Source organism: Eptatretus burgeri, chromosome 9, assembly GCF_056783735.1.
Source record: "Eptatretus burgeri isolate ZD-2024b chromosome 9, Ebu_testis_v1, whole genome shotgun sequence".
In the NCBI taxonomy this organism is placed as follows: Eukaryota; Metazoa; Chordata; class Myxini; order Myxiniformes; family Myxinidae; genus Eptatretus; species Eptatretus burgeri.
In genome coordinates this window covers 5,970,752-5,992,957 of record NC_140969.1, presented here as the reverse complement: position 1 = coordinate 5,992,957, position 22,206 = coordinate 5,970,752, and the positions used below count along the sequence as shown (strand labels likewise).

The 22,206-nt window shown below is 41.6% G+C and overlaps 1 protein-coding gene across 8 annotated transcripts in view; it reads left to right on the top strand.

The window, feature by feature from the left end:
• Positions 1-2,193: 2,193 nt before the first annotated feature.
• LOC147019460 (transcription factor EB-like) overlaps positions 2,194-22,206 on the top strand; it is a 105,765-nt gene continuing 85,752 nt past the window's right edge. For 3 of the 8 annotated variants that reach the window (XM_085893982.1, XM_085893975.1, XM_085893978.1), the window contains exons 1-2: positions 2,194-2,351; positions 2,448-2,561. The gene's annotated coding sequence lies outside the window, so the exon portion shown is untranslated. Of the gene's footprint in view, positions 2,352-2,447; positions 2,562-9,851; positions 9,958-10,614; positions 10,685-21,779; positions 21,966-22,206 lie in introns of all 8 variants that reach the window. The other 5 variants (XM_085893980.1, XM_085893977.1, XM_085893979.1 and 2 more) reach the window with 5 other exon arrangements.

Below are 22,206 nucleotides of genomic sequence, written 5' to 3'. Positions count from 1 at the left end.
AGATGCCATCTTGTTGAAATGACACACTTTCGCTGTTCCCCACAGCAACAAGTCGCGCTACCAGTCAGCTTCTTAACATATGCTAGTTACCTCTGCTTTTTACTGGTCAATCAAAAAGATAAGGACCAAATAAATGTCTTGAGGTCATTACTGGCCAAATCATCACATGTGGAGGATGATTCTCCAATTCCATTGTGGATTTACTTTGCACTACAACATCACATTTCATGCCCATGAGCTTCGATAGATGGTACATTCATCCAAAAACAACACTTTTCCTCGAGACAAGGGAGTCGGAAAGGTGTCAAGCAAGACATCGTATGATGCACAGTGCCGATCCTTGTCGGCATCACTCAGTTCACTCACAAGTGATGGATGCCAGGCTTTCAATTGGAGATAATTTTTCCGTGTGAGTTTGCATCGTGATCCACGGTATAACAAGTTCACTGGCTCTTTCTTTCTTGCTGACATTCTTGGTGACCGGTCAACTGCCGCCAACACAGCAGCGCACATGTTTCTTCTTATGACTGGTCTTCCACTGCATCTCTTCTCCTTCACACTTCCAGTTTCAAAAGCCCGTTTTCCCAACTTTAGCAACACCTGCTTTGGTGGAGAAGGTCTTCGAAAGCATTCCACGAAAGCTGTCCGCACTTGAGCAATTATTGTTTGGCCTGTGTCGTGCCCTTTCCTGCACCTAAACATTATCAAGCAACTGCTCTTTGAGACTGTAACAACTTGTGTCCGCTATTCAGTCTAATTTCCGACTGACTCCCGTGTCAGTCAGTGCTGCCGCAGATGGGGAAGGAAGGGAGTGTGGGGGGGGTGCAAGAAATGTATCAGAGGTAAAACGACTTCAGTCCACCTTGTGAGTAGACGTGTCAACATTCCTGTTTCTTTGGACGTTCTTTTATTTGATGTTAAGGTGTATCCATGTCCTTGCTCATGGTTGCGGTTGCTCAGTGGGTCGAGATCCAGACAAAACAGCAGCGGAGAAAGGCTGTCATCCTAGAACATCCCACGTCGTTTCTTCATCCCTGGTGTTTCAATCTTTCCTTCTGAGTGTTGTAATATCAACGTGGCATTTGAAATCTCCATTTCTTTCTCAGTCAGTTTGATTATTTGGAGGTTGATTTTGTGGAGCTGCATTCATTTTATCATCCATGAATGTGGGACACTATCAAAAGCTTCTTTGGAGTCTGTCCATGCTGTGGACAACTTTGTTCTTATTTTACAATTCTTGAGTTTGGTCTTGTTTAGTAGGAGGTTGTTCTGTCACATTCTCTTAGCATTTTCCAAAGCATCGTGGTGTGTGTGTGTGTGTGTGTGTGTGTGTGTGTGTGTGTGTGTGTGTGTGTGTGTGTGTGTGTGTGTGTGTGTGTGTGTGTGTGTTTTTTTATGTGTTATTTATCATCTCCATATGTGCATTTTAGAAGGTGGAACAGAGTCCTCCCAGATCTCGAAGTATCCACCTGTTTCATTAGTGGGTTGGGGGGGGGTAGGGGTGGGGGAATGAGGGGGTCACGATTCATGGACCAAGCTGTGAAGTTTTCTTACTGTAAATGTTTTATTCCGAGCGCTCTATTCAGGATTGTCACCAAGTCCCGGACAGGGTGCAACTGCAGTTAGTTTGGAGTAATTAGTTAGTTAGTTAAGATCTCTGTCAGGTTCTTCTTCATCATTGCTGTTGCTCACAATGATCCACTGCTGTACAATTTTGATGCTCTTCAGCTTCCAGGATCTTGTCACTTCATTTTTTCGGTGGCAATTTTGAACTGCAAGTGTTGATCAATCACTACCACCATCCTCCTGCCAACCCTCTCCCCAATCGATGCGTACGTACAAAATAGATGCGCTTTCATTCAACAAAACAAGTCAATAAGCGACATTGCCGGGTAGCTTATAACCTTTGCACATAATGTGTCATGCATATAACCTTCCAACTTCACATGACGTTCCATGTTGAACAGGGCCGTGGGACGTGCAGAGGGAGAGCTTTCTATTATCCTGTTGCTTGTGGAGTAAAATAAAGTTATTATAAAAGGCAAGAGCAGGTATGTCTTTAATGAAAACATAAAACGCAAAAGCTGAGTCTGGCTCCCCTGATCCACGAGGGCGGGAAGATATGAGGCAGCAAGAAGTGGAAGGAAAGGAGGGGAGGGGAGACTGGGGGGGGGCGAGGAGAAGGGCGGGGGGGGCGCTGGCATGCTGGCATTCGGGGCAGAGTTCGTGGAGGTGTTTTGAAGTTCGTGGAGTGACACAGACACGTGGACACCGGTGGAACCTCGTCTCGGGTTGAGGTCTCGTCTGCACCATGTTCGTCCGTGTTCGGGTGCGGGTCTCATCTGCAGTCGGTGGGTCCACGTCAGCGCGATATCGGGACAAGCACAAAGGGGAAGTGTTGGTGTTCTGGGACAGACAGTTCGTTGGTGCCCCCGTTGTTGTTACAGGAGAGGAGGCGTGAAGGACGTTGCAAGCGACGAGCGGCGGCCCTTGTGTGATCGCGTGGGGACCGCGGACCCGACGACCGACCACCGGCCACAGCAACCACTGTTGAGCAGCAGGTTGGAGGAGGGGGACATAGATATCAAGGGGTGGGGAGAACCGGGCAATGGGGGTATTTACGTTGAACTCGTGTTTGTATATGTATATATATATATATGTTGGCCATTTGTTGTGAATGTGTGACGTATTTTAAATACTATTCTTACAATTGCCATACGTAACCCTTCGAGACGCATTTAGACTGATGACGAAATAAAGTCCAAGCGGTGCCGTGTTATCATCGTAATAATGACGTCATCGGTTTGATTTGTTGAACCCACCCGGGATCCAAACAAGAGGGAGTCCTTGTGTGTGCCAATTGGGAGAACAGCTTCGGTCATGCTGTTTACAGCTTTCGGTTCGCATATCACGATGTAGGAAACCCAGGTTCGAGAGAGTGTGTGTGTGTGTGTGTGTGTGTGTGTGTGTGTGTGTGTGTGTGTGTGTGTGTGTGTGTGTGTGTGTGTGTGTGTGTGTGTGTGTGTGTGTGTGTGTGTGTGTGTGTGTGTGTGTGTGTGTGTGTGTGTGTGTGTGTGTGTGTGTCTCGAGCCCATCCATGCCTCTTTGTGCGCTCCCTCTGTGCTCACTGCGGTTTTGGGATTTCCCGCCTTCGGTGCACGTGATTGTAAAGACAGTGAAGGACAGTTCTCCAAGTGGTTACAACAAGACAACTTATCGCAAGTCCTACCGAAGTCATCACTGACAATTCACGAGGTTCTGGCCACGAACCCTTGACTACTCGTCAGCCATTTGCCTCGAGTTACTGACGAAGAGTTATATTTACTCGAGCTTTTATCTCGGTTCTCTTTGGTGTTATGATAATAAACTCGGGGCTAGTGCCCGAGCTGGCTGAATCAGAGTTCGCTTCACCAACGCCAATCCAATGAAAAGTGACAGCCAGGCAGGGTGGGCGCTGCATCAGAGAGCACAGCATCCTCTGCAGAAGAATATACCTGACAGACCTCACCTGCAATCGATGTAAAAGTCATAAAACATCCCCTATTGCCCTCACCGAGAGTCCGCTTTCAGGACGTTGCCATGGTTAGATTGGCACTGTCATACGTTGGCTCTTGCTCTTTTATGAGCTTCGCTCAGGCTGGTGTTCACTTCATGGTTAAAGTGGCAGGCTTAATATGCTCGGGTCTTGAGTTCAATCCCCTGTCGGCCCATTGAACTAACCCCAGTTGGGTTTACTCGACCCGTCATCCTTCCGAAGTTGGCAAAATGAATACCAGCTTACTGGCAGCAGGCACTTCATCAGCAGCACAGCCGCGCCCCCGTCAAATGAGACAGCCAGGCAGCCACAGGTCGCATACGAATATAAAAAACGAATGAGCCGCGCTCCTAGAAAGAAAAAAATAATGAAATATAGAAAAAAGGTTAAGTGGATTCTCAGTACCGTACCTGTGGTAGGATGTCGAGGCCTTGTTATAGAAAGTGGAACTTCAGATAATCTTCTGCAAATGTCAAGTGGTATCAGCCTAAGTAAAAGGACAGAACAAAGGAATGAAATCTATTTGATTTAAAACTAACTTAAATAAATTGATAGGTTCACTGGACCTAACATCCTCGTCCAGTATCTAAGATCCCTTCAATTGTCCGCAGATCGCTACCGACAAAAATGGCTGTGAATGTAAAACAATCTCTTCAAGCTGTGACCATCATCTGGTTGGCCGAGCCATCCTTTCCTTGAATAATTTGTCCCACGAGTACAGACTCTTTAAGGTTTTATTGAAAATTTTTACAGCGTTGTTGTGCAAGTTTAAGTGCTTCACCTGTTAAATGTTTCACCTGTTAAGTTCCCAACCCGGGAATTTCCAGACCGTGATCAGATAATTTAGTGGGTTATGCTCTTCAGCTGTCACCAAAAAGGAAACACGAAAAATAGGAAACAAAACATAGTTGTTTTCTCCACGACTTTGTTTCTCTACCTTCAACGCCCAGTTCCTCTTATCTTACACCATTTGGGATGAATAAAACAACACCCCTCCAAATTGCCAAGAAAAACGAGAGAGTGGCCGAGAGTGAGCACTGTGCTGGAAAACCCAACAGTTGGAGCTAGAACGAAGGCATTTATCCTTACGTCTTTAGGGCCTGCAGCATGGCGAGCACACTTGGCAGATGTGGTGCCTGGACAGGCTAGTTATTTTAAACTACAGGAGGTGGAGAATGACAGGATGGTGGCACCGATAGCATGGAGAGGAATTGGGGAGGCAGAGGAAGGGGTGGACCTCAGAGGGTAGTAGACATCAAAATCTTTACTGGTAAATTCTATCCGGCACCGATCAGCTATAAATGTGTCCTGAGCTCACGTGGCTGGTATTGCTGGATTAGCCGATGGCTTCGAGCCACTTTCACCAACCGAAGAGGGCTTGGGGGTGGGGGGGGGTGACTCAATGGGCTGTGCCAACCAAGGGCAGGGTCTAGGACAGGGGAGGTGCATTAAGGTGAGGCTGGGACACTGGGTGTAGGGAGCGGACGAGGTCAAAGCACGTGTTGCTGGAGTTAATGCTTCTTGCATTATGAACAGGACTATTGAGGGAGGGGAAAGGCCACCCATAATGGAACGCATAAGCGTCGAGTAGATATGATAGTTAGCAACACTGATTCTCATGATGGAAAGTTTACAAAACAAAAGTTTACTGCAAAAGGCATGATCACAGACATCGAGGGCAAGTCATTAGGCGAGAGTGCAGTTTATAGATTTTTCTTTCCAAGGTAATTCTGCTGAGTTTAGTCCTGTTGTGAGATTGTTGATTTTGATCAAACCTTAGCTGAATATCCTTTTGTTGGTTTTCAGAAACAATAAAACCCGATTCGTTTACACTTTCCTTTTTAGTTCTTCTGCACTGACAGTTTCCATTGTACAGTGTGTTCCAAAAAGACCCAGACAACTTTGGTTGTTAATATATTTAGAACCACAAATGTCACAATGATACCCTTTGGTTTATGTGATGGAGAAAGTCATAATGTTTTGTGAACACCATCAATGCGCTTCAATGTGAGCTCTGTTTGTCACGCGCACGACATCAAGGCGGTACATGAGTTCTTGCCATGTTAGGCTCAGCATGTTTGCGTCCACCAGTGCTCATACAGTTGTGATCCGAGAACGAAGATCCTGCAGATTTGGCACCTTGGTGTTGTAGGCAACATCTTTTACAAACCCCTGCAGAAAAAAAAATCCAGGGGGTGATGATCGTGGGGGCCAGGCAATTGGTCTGTCTCAGCCAATCCAGCAACCTGGAAATCTTTCAGTCCGGACAGCTCGAATGATGAAGGCCCAATGAGGGGGAGCGTTGTCCTGTTGAAAAATGATATCGGGTTGCAGGCACATTGTGCCAGTTGACCTTCCCCGATGCATGAAAGGAAACTTCGTCTGTGAACATGACCTTTTTCAGGTGATCTTCGTCATACTCTCTGCGACTGAGCATTTCCATGGCAAACGCCTTGCGTTTGGGTCCATAATTTGGTTTGAGTTCCTACAGAATCTGCACCTTACTGGCATAAAGGTTCAGTCTTTCAGACAAAATCCTGTGTACAGTGGTGGTTGGTAGTCCCAGTTCTCTGGATGCACATCAAATTGATTTTCTGGGACATTGTTGAAACGATTCATGTACTCGTTCGACGTCTGCTGCACTTGTGCTTGGTCGACCGGTACTTTTCTCTTTCTGAGAACTTCCAGTCTCTGTAAACCTCTTGTACCACTCTCTGATATTCATTCGTGATGGCGGATTCCTTCCATACCTTGTACGGAAATTACGTTGAACTTGTGTGTTGGATCTCGTCTCGATGAAGCATTCAACGCATTGAGATTTCTCCTGTTGAGTCGCCACTTTCTTTTGCATGAAACCACCAGACCTGAAAATAAAGAAAACTATGAGTTTCTGTACCATATAATATAAACCAAAGTGTATCATTGCATCATTTGTGATACTAAATATATTAACAAGCAAAGGTGTCCAGGTCTTTTTGGAACACCCTGTATGTATGGTAGATGCACTTCAACAGACTTTTGAGTCAAGATGACTTGGAATGATTTGATACTTTTCCTCTAGGGTTGCCTTATCATTTATGTGAGAGAGATCTCTAGGCAGTGAGAGATTGGAAAAGGTCCTAATAAGGCAAGGTGGTCAAGTTTATGCTTTTCTCATAAAGCGATTTTTTTCAAACTTGTGAATAATATAGCAAAATACCTACTCTTGTGAAAGACACAGCATTCTTGTGGCCATCCATGTCTATGTCGCACAAAGGAAAATCGACTTCATGTCTCCATCAAAGGACGGCATGCTCTCCAATGCAACATCATTGGTGGCAGTAATCGTTTCCTCCAGTCCAAGTCTACCGTGAATCAAACCTGAGATCAGACAGTTCAGAGGCATCGAGTCTTACGCCAAGACATCTGCTGTACTTGATTGACTTAATAAATGAGTTAATCAAGAATGTGACGGTGGTGCAAATTTGACTAAACATTTCTTTATAAATAAGCTTGAATGTAACCTTGACTGTAACTCATCACCATATTGTCGAGTCAATCGTCTGTAAATTACATCTGGCTGGATACTTTTTGTTGGCCGTAAATGTCACAATTATTTGTTCACCTGATTACACCCTTTCTCTTGTACACCTGATTATGGGAATTGGTTATCAATGCATGGAAGACAAATTCCCCCAAAATGATGAATCTTTATAAATTTCTCCGCTCATTCAAACATCAAATCAAACAAAAGCCAAGGTCAAAGTTGAACCACCTCTTGTATTTAGAGCCTGGTAAGTTATGGAAGCATCCAAGTACTGTCCGAGTATTAGCAAAGCCACAAGGATCAGACTTGCCAAGACAATAACTTTCACTATTTTCAATATACATAAGTGACAGAAAGAAGGTTGACATGCTTGAGTGATGGTCTTGAAAATTACAACTTCAAGCTTATCCAATGGACGGAGGAGATCCGACCGAGGAGATCCAATATGAGAGTTATTCCGCATCGATAAACCAACATTGGACAAAGATGAAAATGAGAATAGTTTGAGCACATTGTCAGGTTTGATGATGAAAAACTGGGATTGTTAGGTAAAGTAAAAGGAAGGAATAACAGAAGCAGTCGAAGGGGGGGGGGGGGACACAGATGGCATTAAGAGCATAACAGGCACAACGTTGTATGAAAGACGTTCAAGAAAAGCACAGGATGGGCTGAGATTGTAAAATTTCACGATTCACATCACGGTTTTTCAGCCACGAGCAGAAGGACTCTTCGATTCGACACCTTAATGCTTAATTTCTCCAAATTAGTTCCACACTGGGAGGTAGATTAATCAGAATATATGTATTCAGAAGCTCAGAAATAAGCTTTTATGTTTTCGGAAGTATATATTTTTTTATATACAGTGCCTTCAGAAAGTATTCACACCACTTGACCATTTCACATTTTGTTGTGTCGCAGCCTGAATTTGAAATGGATTAAGTTCAACAAAATTTGTCACCGATCGACGCAAAATACTCCATAATGACAAAGTGAAAAAAGTTTTTAGAATTTTTTTACAAATAAATTAAAAATGAAAAGCTGAAATGTCTTGCATCAATAAGTATTCAACCCCGAGTCAACACTTTGTAGACGCGCCTTTGGCAGTGATTCCAGCTTTGAATCTTCTTGGGTATGTCTGTATCAGCTTTGTACATCTGGATTTGGAGATTTTCTCCCATACTTCCTTGAAGATTTGCTCAAACTCTGTCGAGCTGGATGGGAAGCATCAGTGAACAGCAATCTTCAGGAGTTTCCACAGATTATCATTGGGATTGAAGTCTGGGCTTTGGTTGGGCCACTCAGGAACTTTCACTTTCTTGTTCTGAAGCCATTCTGATGTTGCTTTGGCTGTATGTTTGGGGTCATCGTCCTGTTGGAACGTAAATCTTCGCCACAGTCTGAGGACTTCTGCACTCTGAACCAGGTTCTCCTCTAGGATTGCCTGTAATTGGCTCCATTCATTGTTCCCTCTGTTCTTAAAAGTCTCCCAGTCCCTGCTGCTAAAAAGCATCCCCATAGCAAGATGCTGCCACCACCATGCTTCAAGGTAAGGATGGTGTTAGATGGGTGATGAGCTGTGCTCGGTTTCTGCCAGACGTAGCACTTTGCATTCAGTCCAAAGAGTTCAATTTTCGTCTCATCAGACCACAGAATATTTTGCTCATGCTCTCTCAGTCTCTCACGATGCCTTTTTGCAAACTCTAGACATGCTGTCATGTGCCTCTTTCTCAAGAGTGGCTTCTGTATGCCCCCCTCCCATATAAAGCCTTGATTTGTCAAGTGCTGCAGAGATTGTTGTCCATCTGGCAGGTTCTCCCATCTCAGCCAAGGAACTGTGTAGTTCTGTCAGAGTAGTCATTGGGTTCTTGTTTACCTCCCTGACAAAGGTCCTTCTTGCCCAGTTGCTCCGTTTGGTCGGACGGCCATCTCTTGGAAGGGTCTGGGTAGTTCCATATTCTTTCCATTTCCGAATGATGAAGCTCATTGTGCTCTTGGGAACTTTCAACCCTCTGAAAATTGTTTTATACCCTTCCCTAGATCTATACCTCCTCACAATTCTATCTTGGAGTTCTACGGACAGTTCCTTGGACTTCATGGTGGAGTTTCTGCTCTGACATGCACTGTCAACTCTGTGACCTTGTATAGGAAAGGTGTGTTTCTTTCTAAATCATGGCCAATCAATTTAATTGGCCACAGGTGGGCTCCAATCAAGTTGTGGAGACATCTCAAGGATGATCAAAGGGAAATGGCTATGCCTGAGCTCAATTTGGAGTGTCAAAGCAAAGGGGTTGAATACTTATTGATGCAAGACATTTCAGATTTTCATTTTTAATTTATTTGTAAAAAAATTCCAAAAACATCTTTTCACTTTGTCATTATTGGGTATTTTGTGGAGATCGGTGCCAACAACTCTCAATTTAATTCATTTTAAATTCAGGCTGTAACACAACAAAATGTGAAAAACTCAAGGGGTGTGAATCCTTTTTGATGACACTTTACATATACAAAGTCAAGGCTCGTGGAAGAACTAAAACACAAAATGTATCAGGATGCACGAGAACAAAAGGAACAGTAGAACGGTGGGGGGAGGAGTGATTGGACATGGGGGACATCATGGTGTTGAATGGGGGATGATCTGAGATGCTGGTGAACATCTGTCTTGAAAATGTAAAGAAGAATGAGATTTAATGAAATGTGGAAGTTGATTCCATTGGTGATAAAATGAGAGGAACAAATGAGTGGAGGTGAGCCATTCAAAGCATTCCCTTTTCCAAAATATTTTTTTCACAGGATATTCATTCCTTCAAGAAATGCACGGTGTTACACTTCAACCTGCATTTTTACGAATTCCTTACGTGCAAAGAAAGTGGATCTCACCCTGATTGTCATTCTGAAGGTGACGATCATTCTTTAATTTGAAGTAATATATGATGATACATGTTATGTCACACAAGCAGCTGTGGCTGCTACGCCAATCAACAATCGTGTCTATTATCAGATTATAGAGTCTGGCAGGATTGCTCAGTGAAAGTTTTTCAAATAAATCACTTTTTATCTGTCTAGTCTGGGTTCAGTCATCGCATCAAGGGGTTCCGACGACAAATCCTTTATTGCATGCCAATTCGTTTCAGGTGGGACATTGCATCTTTCTCGTCATCTTGCATTTGGAGTCGATGTTAAGGTGGCTTTCTCATCTGCTAGCAGTCCCTTGAGGGTTTCATATATCCCACTCGACATTTTGAAAAGAGCGAGACATTGTGTGGAGGTACACTGCCCAAATTCAGGTTCTTATTTGCCTCCTGGACATCTCAACCAGGCGAGCGATGCCAAGCGAGTTGTTCTTTGGCCTGCAACTGCAAGGGCATTCTACTCCCCTCACCCTGTGGTTGAGTGACCTCTTTATGGAGAGTTGTATCATTTATTACTGGATGTATCCTCTTCATATGAGCGCTCTCAATGTCAAAAAAATGCGCACACAGGTAATTCCAGTGACTCAAAGGTTTTAATGTTATGGTCTTCTTTTATCGAGCTCCACGTCGCGTTTATTTTCCAGTTGCCGACTGGCCAGTTGTTCTTTCTGGAGCACAGTGTGAAACTCGAGACCTGCATGTGAAATCATAACAGTAAGTCTTGTACTTGTGTTATTTAGGGATATCTAACCCCACTTTAAAGCTTTGTACTTTTCACTTCCATTGGCCAGCACACTTTCCTGTCTGTACCCATCCCCCCCCTCCCCCAACCATCCTGACCCCAACCTCACCTCCTGATGATGCTTCAAGCAACAGCCATTACCTCCCTGAAGGGAAGGATAAAGCATTGCTGAACTTATCAAATACAGACATCCAAATAAGATTTTAAAAATAAATAACATGCATTTCAATATGTGCAGCATTTCAGACATTTGGAAACAATGATATGGGACAAGGCCGTACACAATGTCATATAGAGGGGAGGTCGGGGGAAGGTTAGATCATGTGCCCGTGGTAATAAATCATCAGGATACTTGGGCAGAGATGTGAAAAGGAGCACACATGGGAGAAGAATGAGGTGCAAGTGCATTTCGTGAGATAAATCAAGCCTTGTATCCATTGGCAAAAGGTGCTGTATAAATACAATTATTATTATTATTAGTATTATTATTACAATGTATCGGTAGCAACACGATGGAGGGGGGTATTGAAGGAAAAAGTTAAAAAGGAAACGTCTGGGTGCGGAGAGGTTTGGTGGTGGAGTACTTAGCCTTGTCACATTGTGATCGCTGGTGTGCGTTTGATTCCCGTGGGTACACTCAAGGAAAGTTTCTGCACCCTGTGACAGACAGCGTGGTGACCTGTCGAGAATGAATGCTCGCCGGGGAAGCGTTCACCGCTTGTTGCAAGTTCCCTAAAGCTCTGTCAAGAGTATGCGCTCATCCTGCACCACCGCCTGAATGTACATTGAAAAATAATTTCCTTCTTTTATTGCTGGCCGAGTCTCTTGGAATAGCTTGCACAGGGTATGGGAAATAGTCAGAAAAAGTTTGTATGCCCCTCCAGGAAAAGCACAGAGCTGGGAGACAAATGATAATTTAATAAGCAGAATATTAGCTAATGAGGCTGCACAATAAAATAATAACCAACAAAATGCTCATTCATTTTGACCTTAATTTGTTGATGATGGATGCACACCTTCACTCTTTCAATCCTCTTTTTTCCTGCCTTTGGAATAAACTCCCTCACTCGATTCAATCCCATTCTTCTATCCAGACTTTCAAAAAAGCTGTTCACCACCACCTCTTATCGTCCCCCATCCAAATCCTCGATCTTTTCTACCCCCATTAATCCACCCCAAACCCACCTCCTTCAAATTCCCTGATTTCCTTCCTGAAAGTCCCTGTAGTGTCCATCTTGTATACCCCGTGTTCCCCGCCCCATCCCTCTCCCTTCCACAGATCTCCTAATGTCTCTGTTCCCCACTGTTTTGTCCTTCCCACTCCCATCCCTCTTGTCTCATGCCCCCCTTGCTGTGCGTTGTGTGTTAGCTCTCATACGAGCCTCGACAAGGTATACAAAAACAAGGACAAATGTGTCTACGAGCAGCGTCCTAAAGGTTTTGTCAGCTAAAAATAAATAAATAAATAAAAACAACAACAACAACTTCCGATATTTCGTCACGTGCCTTGATTAAGCCAATAGCGAAACGCATCATAATGTATTTACGATATATCGTGTATTTACGAAATAAATAATGTCTTTACGAAATTACAATTCGATAAATGGAATAATCTTAAAATAGTAACATGAACTTTTCGAAACTTTTAAGCAAATGTCCGAATATATTTTAAAGTTCATGATAGACGCTCTCAAAAGGCATCGTCTATGTGAGGATGTGTACATGTGCTCAGTATTTAAGGAGATCCGGATCTTGTATATACAATAGTCGAGTCCTAGAGATTAAGGTTTTGTCTTCACGAGAAGAAGAACAAGAAGAACAAGAAGAAGAAGAACAATGCCGAGCTCTCTGTGAGCAGCGTTCGCTACGCGAGACGCTGCTAAAAAAATCAACAGAATGTTTATCGAGGTATGTGAACTGCCATAGGAAGCAAGGAAAAGCTGATGTTTTGAACAGAAGGATTAATCTTCAAAAACGTCACCTTCTCCTTGCTTCCCATGGTGGTTAGCATACGTCGATCAACGTTCTGTTGATTTCATCCATTGGTCTACCTGTCCACCGACGCAGGTTGACGTTCAATTTCAGGCCTTTACCAGCCTGACTACATGTGGTCATCATGGTGCTTCTCAGGCAGGATGATGCATCAATAAGTAGGCCATCTGTTGGGTGAAACGGTAAGCTGGGTGTCACGGCATGTTAGCATTAAGCATGTGGATGTTTGGGATCCCACGGCAGGCTGCCTTTCAAAAGGTAGACTGTCGTGTGTTGGTATCTGGTCAAGTTCCAAATATATCTCCCCCCCCCTCCCCTTCTAATGTGCATGGGCACTGCATCAGTGCCACAGCTGTACCTTAGTAATGATGCAACCAGAGGGCCAAATTCGTAAACAAACCTCGGTCCAATGTGTATTCCCTAGAAGCTCAAGTTACATTACAGAGTTACATGTTTTCATTGAGGCCAAAAGTATCCACCCTCAAATTGTTGACATGTCACTTAACCTCCCCTTGCATGTGTAACGGCTTCATCTCTTTGTAAAAGTTTTGACAGATTTACGGAATGTTTACTTTGGAATTTTCGCCCATCATTCAACACATAATTATTTTCACTCTTCTTGAACCTCTTTATTGAAGTTCTTTAACTGCTGAATGTTTTTTGGATACCTGTTCTTCAAAGCCTTCTTTCACATCTTCATGAGGTTGAGATTGGAATATTTAGATGGCAAATTGACCATCTCAACCTTGTTAGTCTTCAAAAATGGATTGGTTTATTTTGGCTTGTGCTTGAATTCATGGTCAAAAAGCAACAATCACAATTCTAACTAGAGCACGATTTATGGCGCTCCATCACTATTAAATAACGATGCTTCCCACCAAAAGAAAAGCTGAAAGTTGGCAAAAAGTTCCACCAGGAATGATCCAATATCAAATTTTGAGTGAATTTTTTTTCTCTTGTTTTGATCCTTGTGACCCTAAGTTCCCACCCCCTGGGACATGAACCAGGGGACAGATCCCAACAAAAATATTTTCGCATTTTATGCGTCCCTCAATGCTGATTGCATTTACAAAGTTTCATTAAAAAATGTTTTAAAATGCGCCCGTAATTGTATTTTTTTGTATTTCACCCCGCCTCAGGTGGTGGGGTCAAAATGATATTGCTCTTTCACCTTCGTGCCATGTGTTGATCATAACTACAAAGTTTGGTGAATTCCTGCTCATCTGTTTCAGAGGAGATAGTGACAGACAGAGTCAATTGCAACGTTCCCCGCCCTCCTCCATCCATTGGGACCATACTCTGTGCAGAGTACCAGCAAGCTGGTACCAATTTTGCCAGCCTCAGAAGGATGATATGCTGAGTCATCCCCACCTGGTATTAATTCAACAGCAAAGCAAGATTTGAACTCAGGACCCTTTGATACCAAGCCCACCACTCTAGCCATTAAGTCATCACCATGCATAATATCCCATTACCCCCCCCCCCTTCCCCAGTTTTTTTTTCTACCAAATATATATATATATATATATATATATATATATATATATATATATATATATATATATATATATATATATATATATATATATATATATATATATATATATATACAGGGGGCTGCAAAAGTTGGTATACAGTAAGGATTATACCAGTATTACCAGTATTATAATTGTGGTGCAAGGATTCATTTAATACTAGAATTCATTTAATTCATTAAAATCATTATTACCATTTTTAATATTTTTATTTTCATAATTTTTTCTATAATACATCTTTTATTTTTTTCTTTGTTTTGTTGGCACGTTTTGTTTTTCATTACTGTATAACTACTTTTGCAGCCCCCTGTATAGATACATATATATATATATATATACATATATATACATATATATATATATATATATATATATATATATATATATATATATATATATATATATATATATATATATATATATATATATATATATATATATATATATATATATATATATATATATATATATTTCTATATATATATATATATATATATATATATATATATATATATATATATATATATATATATATATATATATTTCTATATATATATATATATATATAGATATAGATATTTTGATATATATATATGTATATATATATATATATATATATATATATATATATATATATATATATATATATATATATATATATATATATATATATATATATATATATATGTATATATATATATATATATATATATATATATATATATATATGTATATATATATATATATATATATATATATATATATATATGTATATGTATATATATATATATATATATATATATATGTATATATATATATATATATATGTATATATATATATATATATATATATATATATATATATATATATATATATATATATATATATATATATATATATATATATATATATATATATATATATATATACATGCAGCTCAGGATTCATATTACACTGAACAACAAAAATTTTTTACTGGAGATGTGTAAAGTGATTTAGACTAACTTGGGTACGCTGATTTCAAAAATCATAACCGTTTTGCTGTATCACGTCAGGATTTTCAGTAACAGAAATATTCCCATTGCCTAGAAGTCAGGATTTCAATGAAATTTACAAAAATTCATTTATTCATTTATTTCATCATGAATGCTTCAAAATTATAGAAATTACAGAAAAACTCCACTAGAATGTAATTAAAAATGGTTTAGGCATTTGGCTTTGCGTTTGTGCTGCTCTGTGTCAGTTTCACGATGCAGGAACCAGCAGAAATCGCCCATCATGTTCGGGTTCTGCCGCCCTTGGTAACGCGTCTCCATGAGTGAAATCTCTTGGTGGAATCGCTCGCCGTGCTCGTCCGAGACTGCTCCCAAGTTGTCAGGGAAGAAGTTCAGGTGCTGGTGTAGGAAATGGATTTTCAGGGACATCCTGGAGCCAAGTTTCCTGAAGGACTCCAGCAGCTGCTGCACTATTTCTTCATAGTTGTCCGCGCGCTCGTTCCCCAAGAAGTTGTCCGTCACAGCTTTGAAGCTCCTCCACGCTGCCAGCTCTTTGGGGTTTAGAGTTGTCGGAAAAAGTTTCGTCCTTCATAATCTGTCGGATTTGCGGTCCAACAAAGACACCAGCCTTGATCTTGGCCTCCGCCAAGGTGTTGCCAAACTTTTCCTTGAGGTATAAAAACCCACGCCCATTCAGATCCATTGCCCGTACAAAACTTTTCATCAAGCCGAGCTTTATGTGGAGTGGTGGAAGGAAAACCTTGGCTGGGTCGACAAGGGCGACATGCTTCACGTTGTGTCGACCAGGTACATGCTCTTTCGCTCTTCCCAATCTTTCTTCGTCCAGTGATTCTTGTCGTCTCTGCTATCCCAGAGACAAAGGAAGCACATGTATTTCGTGTAGCCTGACTGCAGCCCTAACAACAGCGCCACCACTTTCAAGTCTCCGCAGATGTGCCAGTTGAAGTCATTGTACTTGATGGAATCAAGCAGCTGCCGCATAGTCTCATAGGTCTCTGTCATGCCGAACGCGTGAGCCAGTGGGACTGATGGTTTCTCGTTGCCATTGTGGAGCAAAACAGCCTTCAAGCTGTTCTTCCCGAGTCGATGAAGAGGCGCCAGTCTGCAGGATCGTGATCACACCCAAGTTCTTTCAACAGACCGTTGATGTCACTGCAGAATGTCATCGTGTCTTCCATCTCAAAGAACTCAGCCATGTCTCTGTGACGTGCTCTGAACAAGGATATCTTGGTGTTAGGTTCAAGTAGATTCCACTGCTGCAGCCTTGATCCAAGCAGCTCTGCCTTCTCGCCTTTGACAGCGAGAGATCTCTTACAAGATCATTTAAGTCTCCCTGGTTCAGAAGGTGTGATTCTTGAGTGTCGGGTTCAAAAGGTTCATCATCACCATCCTCTTCACCACTGCTTACAGCTATGTTCTGATCAGCTGGAGGTGTTGGAACGGGGTTCTCGTCATCATGAGGCACAGGTTTACGAGCAGAGACGCAGTCAGCGTACTTGATGTGACCTTTATTCTTCTTGTTGAAGCCGGCGATGCTTGTGCAGCAGAAATAACAATCATCATGATGATTCTGCGGCTCACGCAATATCATGGGCACCGCAAATGGCATGCTCGCGCGCTTGCCCACCAACCACTGAGTCAAGGTTGTGTGACAGCTTGTGCAGCAGATGTGTGGTGCCCAGCTCTGTTCTTGGTCCCCACCTTACACCCGAAGTAGTGAAAGTAGGCGGCCTTCATTTTCACTGCTGTAGATATACTTCGCTGTTGATCTTTTTGGTATACCGACCACAGACATAACAGAAGTTGTCAGGATGATTGGTACAGGAACGCCTACTCATCTTTATCTGAAAGAAAGAAATATAACACAAGTTAACAACAATTGTACGAAATAGACATGTTAAAGACATATGTAAATTTCATTGAAATCCTGACTTCTAGGCAATGGGAATATTTCTGTTCCTGAAAATCCTGACGTGATACAGCAAAACGGTTATGATTTTTGAAATCAGCGTACCCAAATTAGTCTTAATCACTTTACACATCTCCAGTAAAAAAAAATTTTTGAAATTTGTTGTTCAGTGTTATTAAAAGAAAGAAGTGGCACATTGAGCAAAAGAATAATTCGCATTTAAATTATTTATTGACAGCCTGATATTTCAAGAACAAATTAGTTCTCTTCCTCAGTCGCATATATATATATATATATATATATATATATATATATGTATACGTGTACATATATATATGTATACGTGTATATATATATATATATGTATACGTGTATATATATATATATATATATATGTATACGTGTATATATATATATATATGTATACGTGTATATATATATATATGTATACGTGTATATATATATATATATATATATATATATATATATATATATATATATATATATATATATACATACAGTCTAGCCATACATACAGTATAGCCATATACGCATTAGCTCCATTATATTAAAGACAGGCAAAGGTGCCCGACATTGCCAGGGTCCCTCCTCTCTCTCCCTTCCTCTATCCCTCCTCCCTCTTTGTGAAGGACATTGAGAAGGGATCTTTGATGTCCACCAACTAATTCCGGCAGATGTGATGCCCAGTTTAACGTCCATCTGAGGTATGAAAAGCACATTGATTAATCACCTTGCCTGTGAAACACTGTTTAATGACAGACACCGGGATGACATTTTATAGCTGGGTTGAGATGCAAACCCAGGCTGGACAGCTTCGAGTGAGTGTTTGTACCTCTCCGCCATCCCACCCTGGAGTGGCAATGAATTGATTTGCAGCAACTGAAAACATTTTTCATTTCAATTCTCTCTTGAATTCTCTCTTGAAAATTCTCTCTTGAATTCATTTCAATTCTCTCTTGAACTCACAGTTCACTTTACTCATCCTCATCCTCTAATTTATTTTACTTTCCAAACTCTGGGGATGTCCCCATGAAGCATTGAGCAGTGGTCACCACACCCACTGCTCATGCCACAGGAGCTTTCACCTCCTTTAAAATTATTTTGGTTGCACTCAAGGAAGTTACACTTCGGGCTTATTCGCACATCTTTTCTTCACTCATTGCAATTGTCGGAACAGGAGAAAAAGTCAAGTTTAATGCTTTGGCAACTTCACATGTTCTTGTGTAAACATGGAGAAGATGGAAGCATCGACTTACTTAAAGAAATACGCCGATATGTTTAGTTATAATTCGCAAGTACCACCCCGTCGCTGAAAGGAATACTGAGAGAGGGGAGAAGAGGAGGGAAGAGGGGTGGGGGAGAGCGAAGAGAGGGGGAAGAGTGAGGAGGTGGAGGGGGAAAGAGAGGAGGGAGGAGCAAAGAGAGATGAGGGAAGGGGAAAGAGATAGGAGGGAGGGGGAAAGAGAGAGGAGGAAGGGGGAAAGAGAGGAAGGTGGCAGGGGGAAGAGAGAGGAGGCAGGGGAAAAGGGAGAGGAGGAAGGGGGAAAGAGAGGAGGGAGGAGGAAAAAGAGAGGAGGAAGGGATAAAGAAAGAAGTGGCAGGGGGAAAGAGAGAGGAGGAGGGGGGAGGAGTGACTGAGGTGCGGAAGGAGGATGCTGCACTGGATTGTGGTGGGAGGGAGGGGTGATAAAGCAAGGATGGGACACACAGAGAGAGAGAGAGAGAGAGAGAGAGAGAGAGAGAGAGAGAGAGAGAGAGAGAGAGAGAGAGAGAGAGAGAGAGAGAGAGAGAGAGAGAGAGAGAGAGAGAGAGAGAGAGAGAGAGATATATATATATATATATATATATATATATATATATATATATATGTATATGTATATGTATATGTATATATATATGTATATATATATATATATATATATATATATGTATATATATGTATATATATGTATATATATATATATATATATATATATATATATATATATATATATATATGTATGTGGGTAGGGGAGTTAGCAGAGAGATGTTATGCTTTAAGAATAACACACACACACACACACACACACACACACACACACACACACACACACACACACACACACACACACACACACACACACACACACACACACACACACACACACACACACACACACACACACACTTGGCCGATATCAGCAATTTTTCGGGAATCGGCAGGTTGGCATCAGTGTGGTTACCGACTACAGTACGTGCTGTATACAACCCAGAAACCTTGAGTAGCTTTCACCGAAAAACAAATTTACATTTGTATGGACGTTTCAGGGAGATGTTCACAAACATTATTCTTTATAAACAGCTGTGTGTGATGGGTGTAAAACCAGAGTTGGTGTCAAAGCCACCCAATGCTCGCCTGTTTATACATTTATCGTTTTTAAAAGACTTGTCTAATAATTAATTTTTTTTTTTTATAAAGCATTGCAGTGAAGTGTGATCCAAATAATTTTAAAGCAATATATGTATTTGTATATTGTAATCAGTAACAAGAGCAAGCCTGGTGTTGGCTTAGTTGTTAGGGTGGCGGCTTGGGATCCCAGTGTCCTGAGTTCAAGCCCCGTTGGCTGCTGAATTAACACCAGGGGGTTGACTCAGCCTGTCATCCTTCCGAGGTCGGCGAAATGAGTGCCAGTGTACTGGTCCCGGTGTATGCCCCGGTTAGAATAGGTGTACCATATCCCTGTGTGTCGTAAGAGGCGACCAGGGTTGGCGTCAGGAAGGGCATCCGGCCATAAAACATTGCCTCAAGAAAAAGCCAAACCCCTGCACAGCAGGGAAAATGGCTGTAAAAACGGTCATAGAATCAGTAACAAGAGCGCAAGTGAGCACAATATACGCCCGGACAAGATGGTATATACAGAATTGTGCTACGACATGGAAAACAGCATCCTGGTTGCCATGGCAACCACTTTAGATGATGAACGTATGTCACAACACACCGTCTCTACAGTCTGTACCTTTGAAGTTGAAAACTTTGGGAGTTAGAGTGCGGACAGGAACGGACGGGCGGACGGATATACAGACGGACGGACAGACGACCGGTATCACATAATACGCCCCGATATATATATATATATATATATATATATATATATATATATATATATATATATATATATATATATATATATATATATATATCGGGGCGTATAAAAAATAGTGTGGTAGATAAAAACATCAGAAAGGAAAAAATAACTTGCACCAACAACTTTAACATTTTCACGCTGATGCTGACGCTCACGCCGGGGGTATCGCTATCGCTCTCTGTTCTTCGAACAGGCAAGCGAAAAATGGCTTGGTAATTTACAAAATTTGGTAATACTGCAAATAGCTCAGAAATCGAGTGTTATGAAATATATTTTGCTTTGAAACTCACAAGGAGAAACAAATAACCTTTATAAAGCAAATTTGATAATTAAATGCTTTCGAAACAGGCACGAGGACAAAGGAAAACCCGAAAGAACCTCCATAAGGTACGGGATGAAACTTTGCCACCATGGCACCCGTAACAGGCATGGCATGTCCACACACCCGCGGAGAGTCCCTACAGATCCAAATCTACCCTCCTGTACCATGTCCGTTTGTGCTTTGTATGTACCTCTACCTTGTAGTAACTGTCAACTGTACATCCCGATCGGAAAACAAACTGTACTGCTCTCGACTGTAAGGAGCTCATTAAATGGCTTAAGCACTCAATGAAGCACTCCAATGGAACGCCTAGCTTGGCAAGCGATTACCAATTGTCGTCGATACAACTCTGCACCCAGAAACTCCCAAGCAATGTCCGGATTGGACAAATGAACACTTTTTTTTTCGCGTCGAATTGTTGCTGAATTTAAATCTGGGGCTTACATTTTGTAATTCAGCTTAATTTAAGAGATTCCCAAGGTTATCACATGGGCGAGAATGAAATAAAGCTACGAATGCTGGTGTCTCTGCACATTCATAAGCATTGCAATGTACCCAGGGATTCATAGCTGAATGATGAACAGGCATTCAATAATATGAGTGTGGAAAGTGAAAAAAATACTTTACCGTTAAGAAATCGTTGCGGCCTGTTCCAAATCAAGGCACTGTTGAGCAGGCCAAAAAAACATGGTGGCTTCAGACCCCAGCGAGGTTACCCAGGAAACGCCTTCAGACCCCATATCGAGCGAGGTCACCCAGGGTGCGCCTGATGAAGGATATAATAAAACAATGCCGTTAATTATCTTCAAAAGGAATGTTTTAATTAACCCAAACACACAATTTTCACTCTTACACTTCCTTGGAGTTTTCTTGGTATGCATGCAAAGTTTAGGGCTGTCAAGTTTCACCGTTTTGGAGTTAGGGAAGACGGACACACACACACACACACACACACACACACACACACACACACACACACACACACACACACACACACACACACACACACACTGACATATTTTTTTTGTAGATTAATCAAACATTGTTTGTTGTTTAGAGTGTAATATAGAAATTTACTCTGTCGTACAACTAGGGATGGATTTTATGAAGATTAACCACATTGAGGTGTCATTAAATATTTTTCAGGTAAGGTGACAGCTCTAAAGAATCCATGAACACCCGGTGACTGCGTATGGTGAAGATGCACCCTCGTATTGTGCAACTGCAAAACGGACAGCTGTGGTTAAGTGTGGACATGAGTCTTTTGGATGTGACCACGGGTCAGAACGACCAGCAGATGCAACTGAAGTAGAAACTGTTTCCCAACTTGAGGTATTAATTACAGACGATCGCTGCGGTTAATCTCGCCAAACCATCCACAGAACTTGGAATTTCTCCTCGAGGCGAGAACATTTTAAAAAGTATCTCATTCCTATCATTGTGAGCAATCATTGCACATTGGAAGACATCAATTTTACTCAAACTCGTTGCCAATCTCCCACTCATGTGTAGGCACTTGTGGCCAATAACTTTGACTTATTGGCCCAGCTGTTTGCAACTGAGAATACAAATT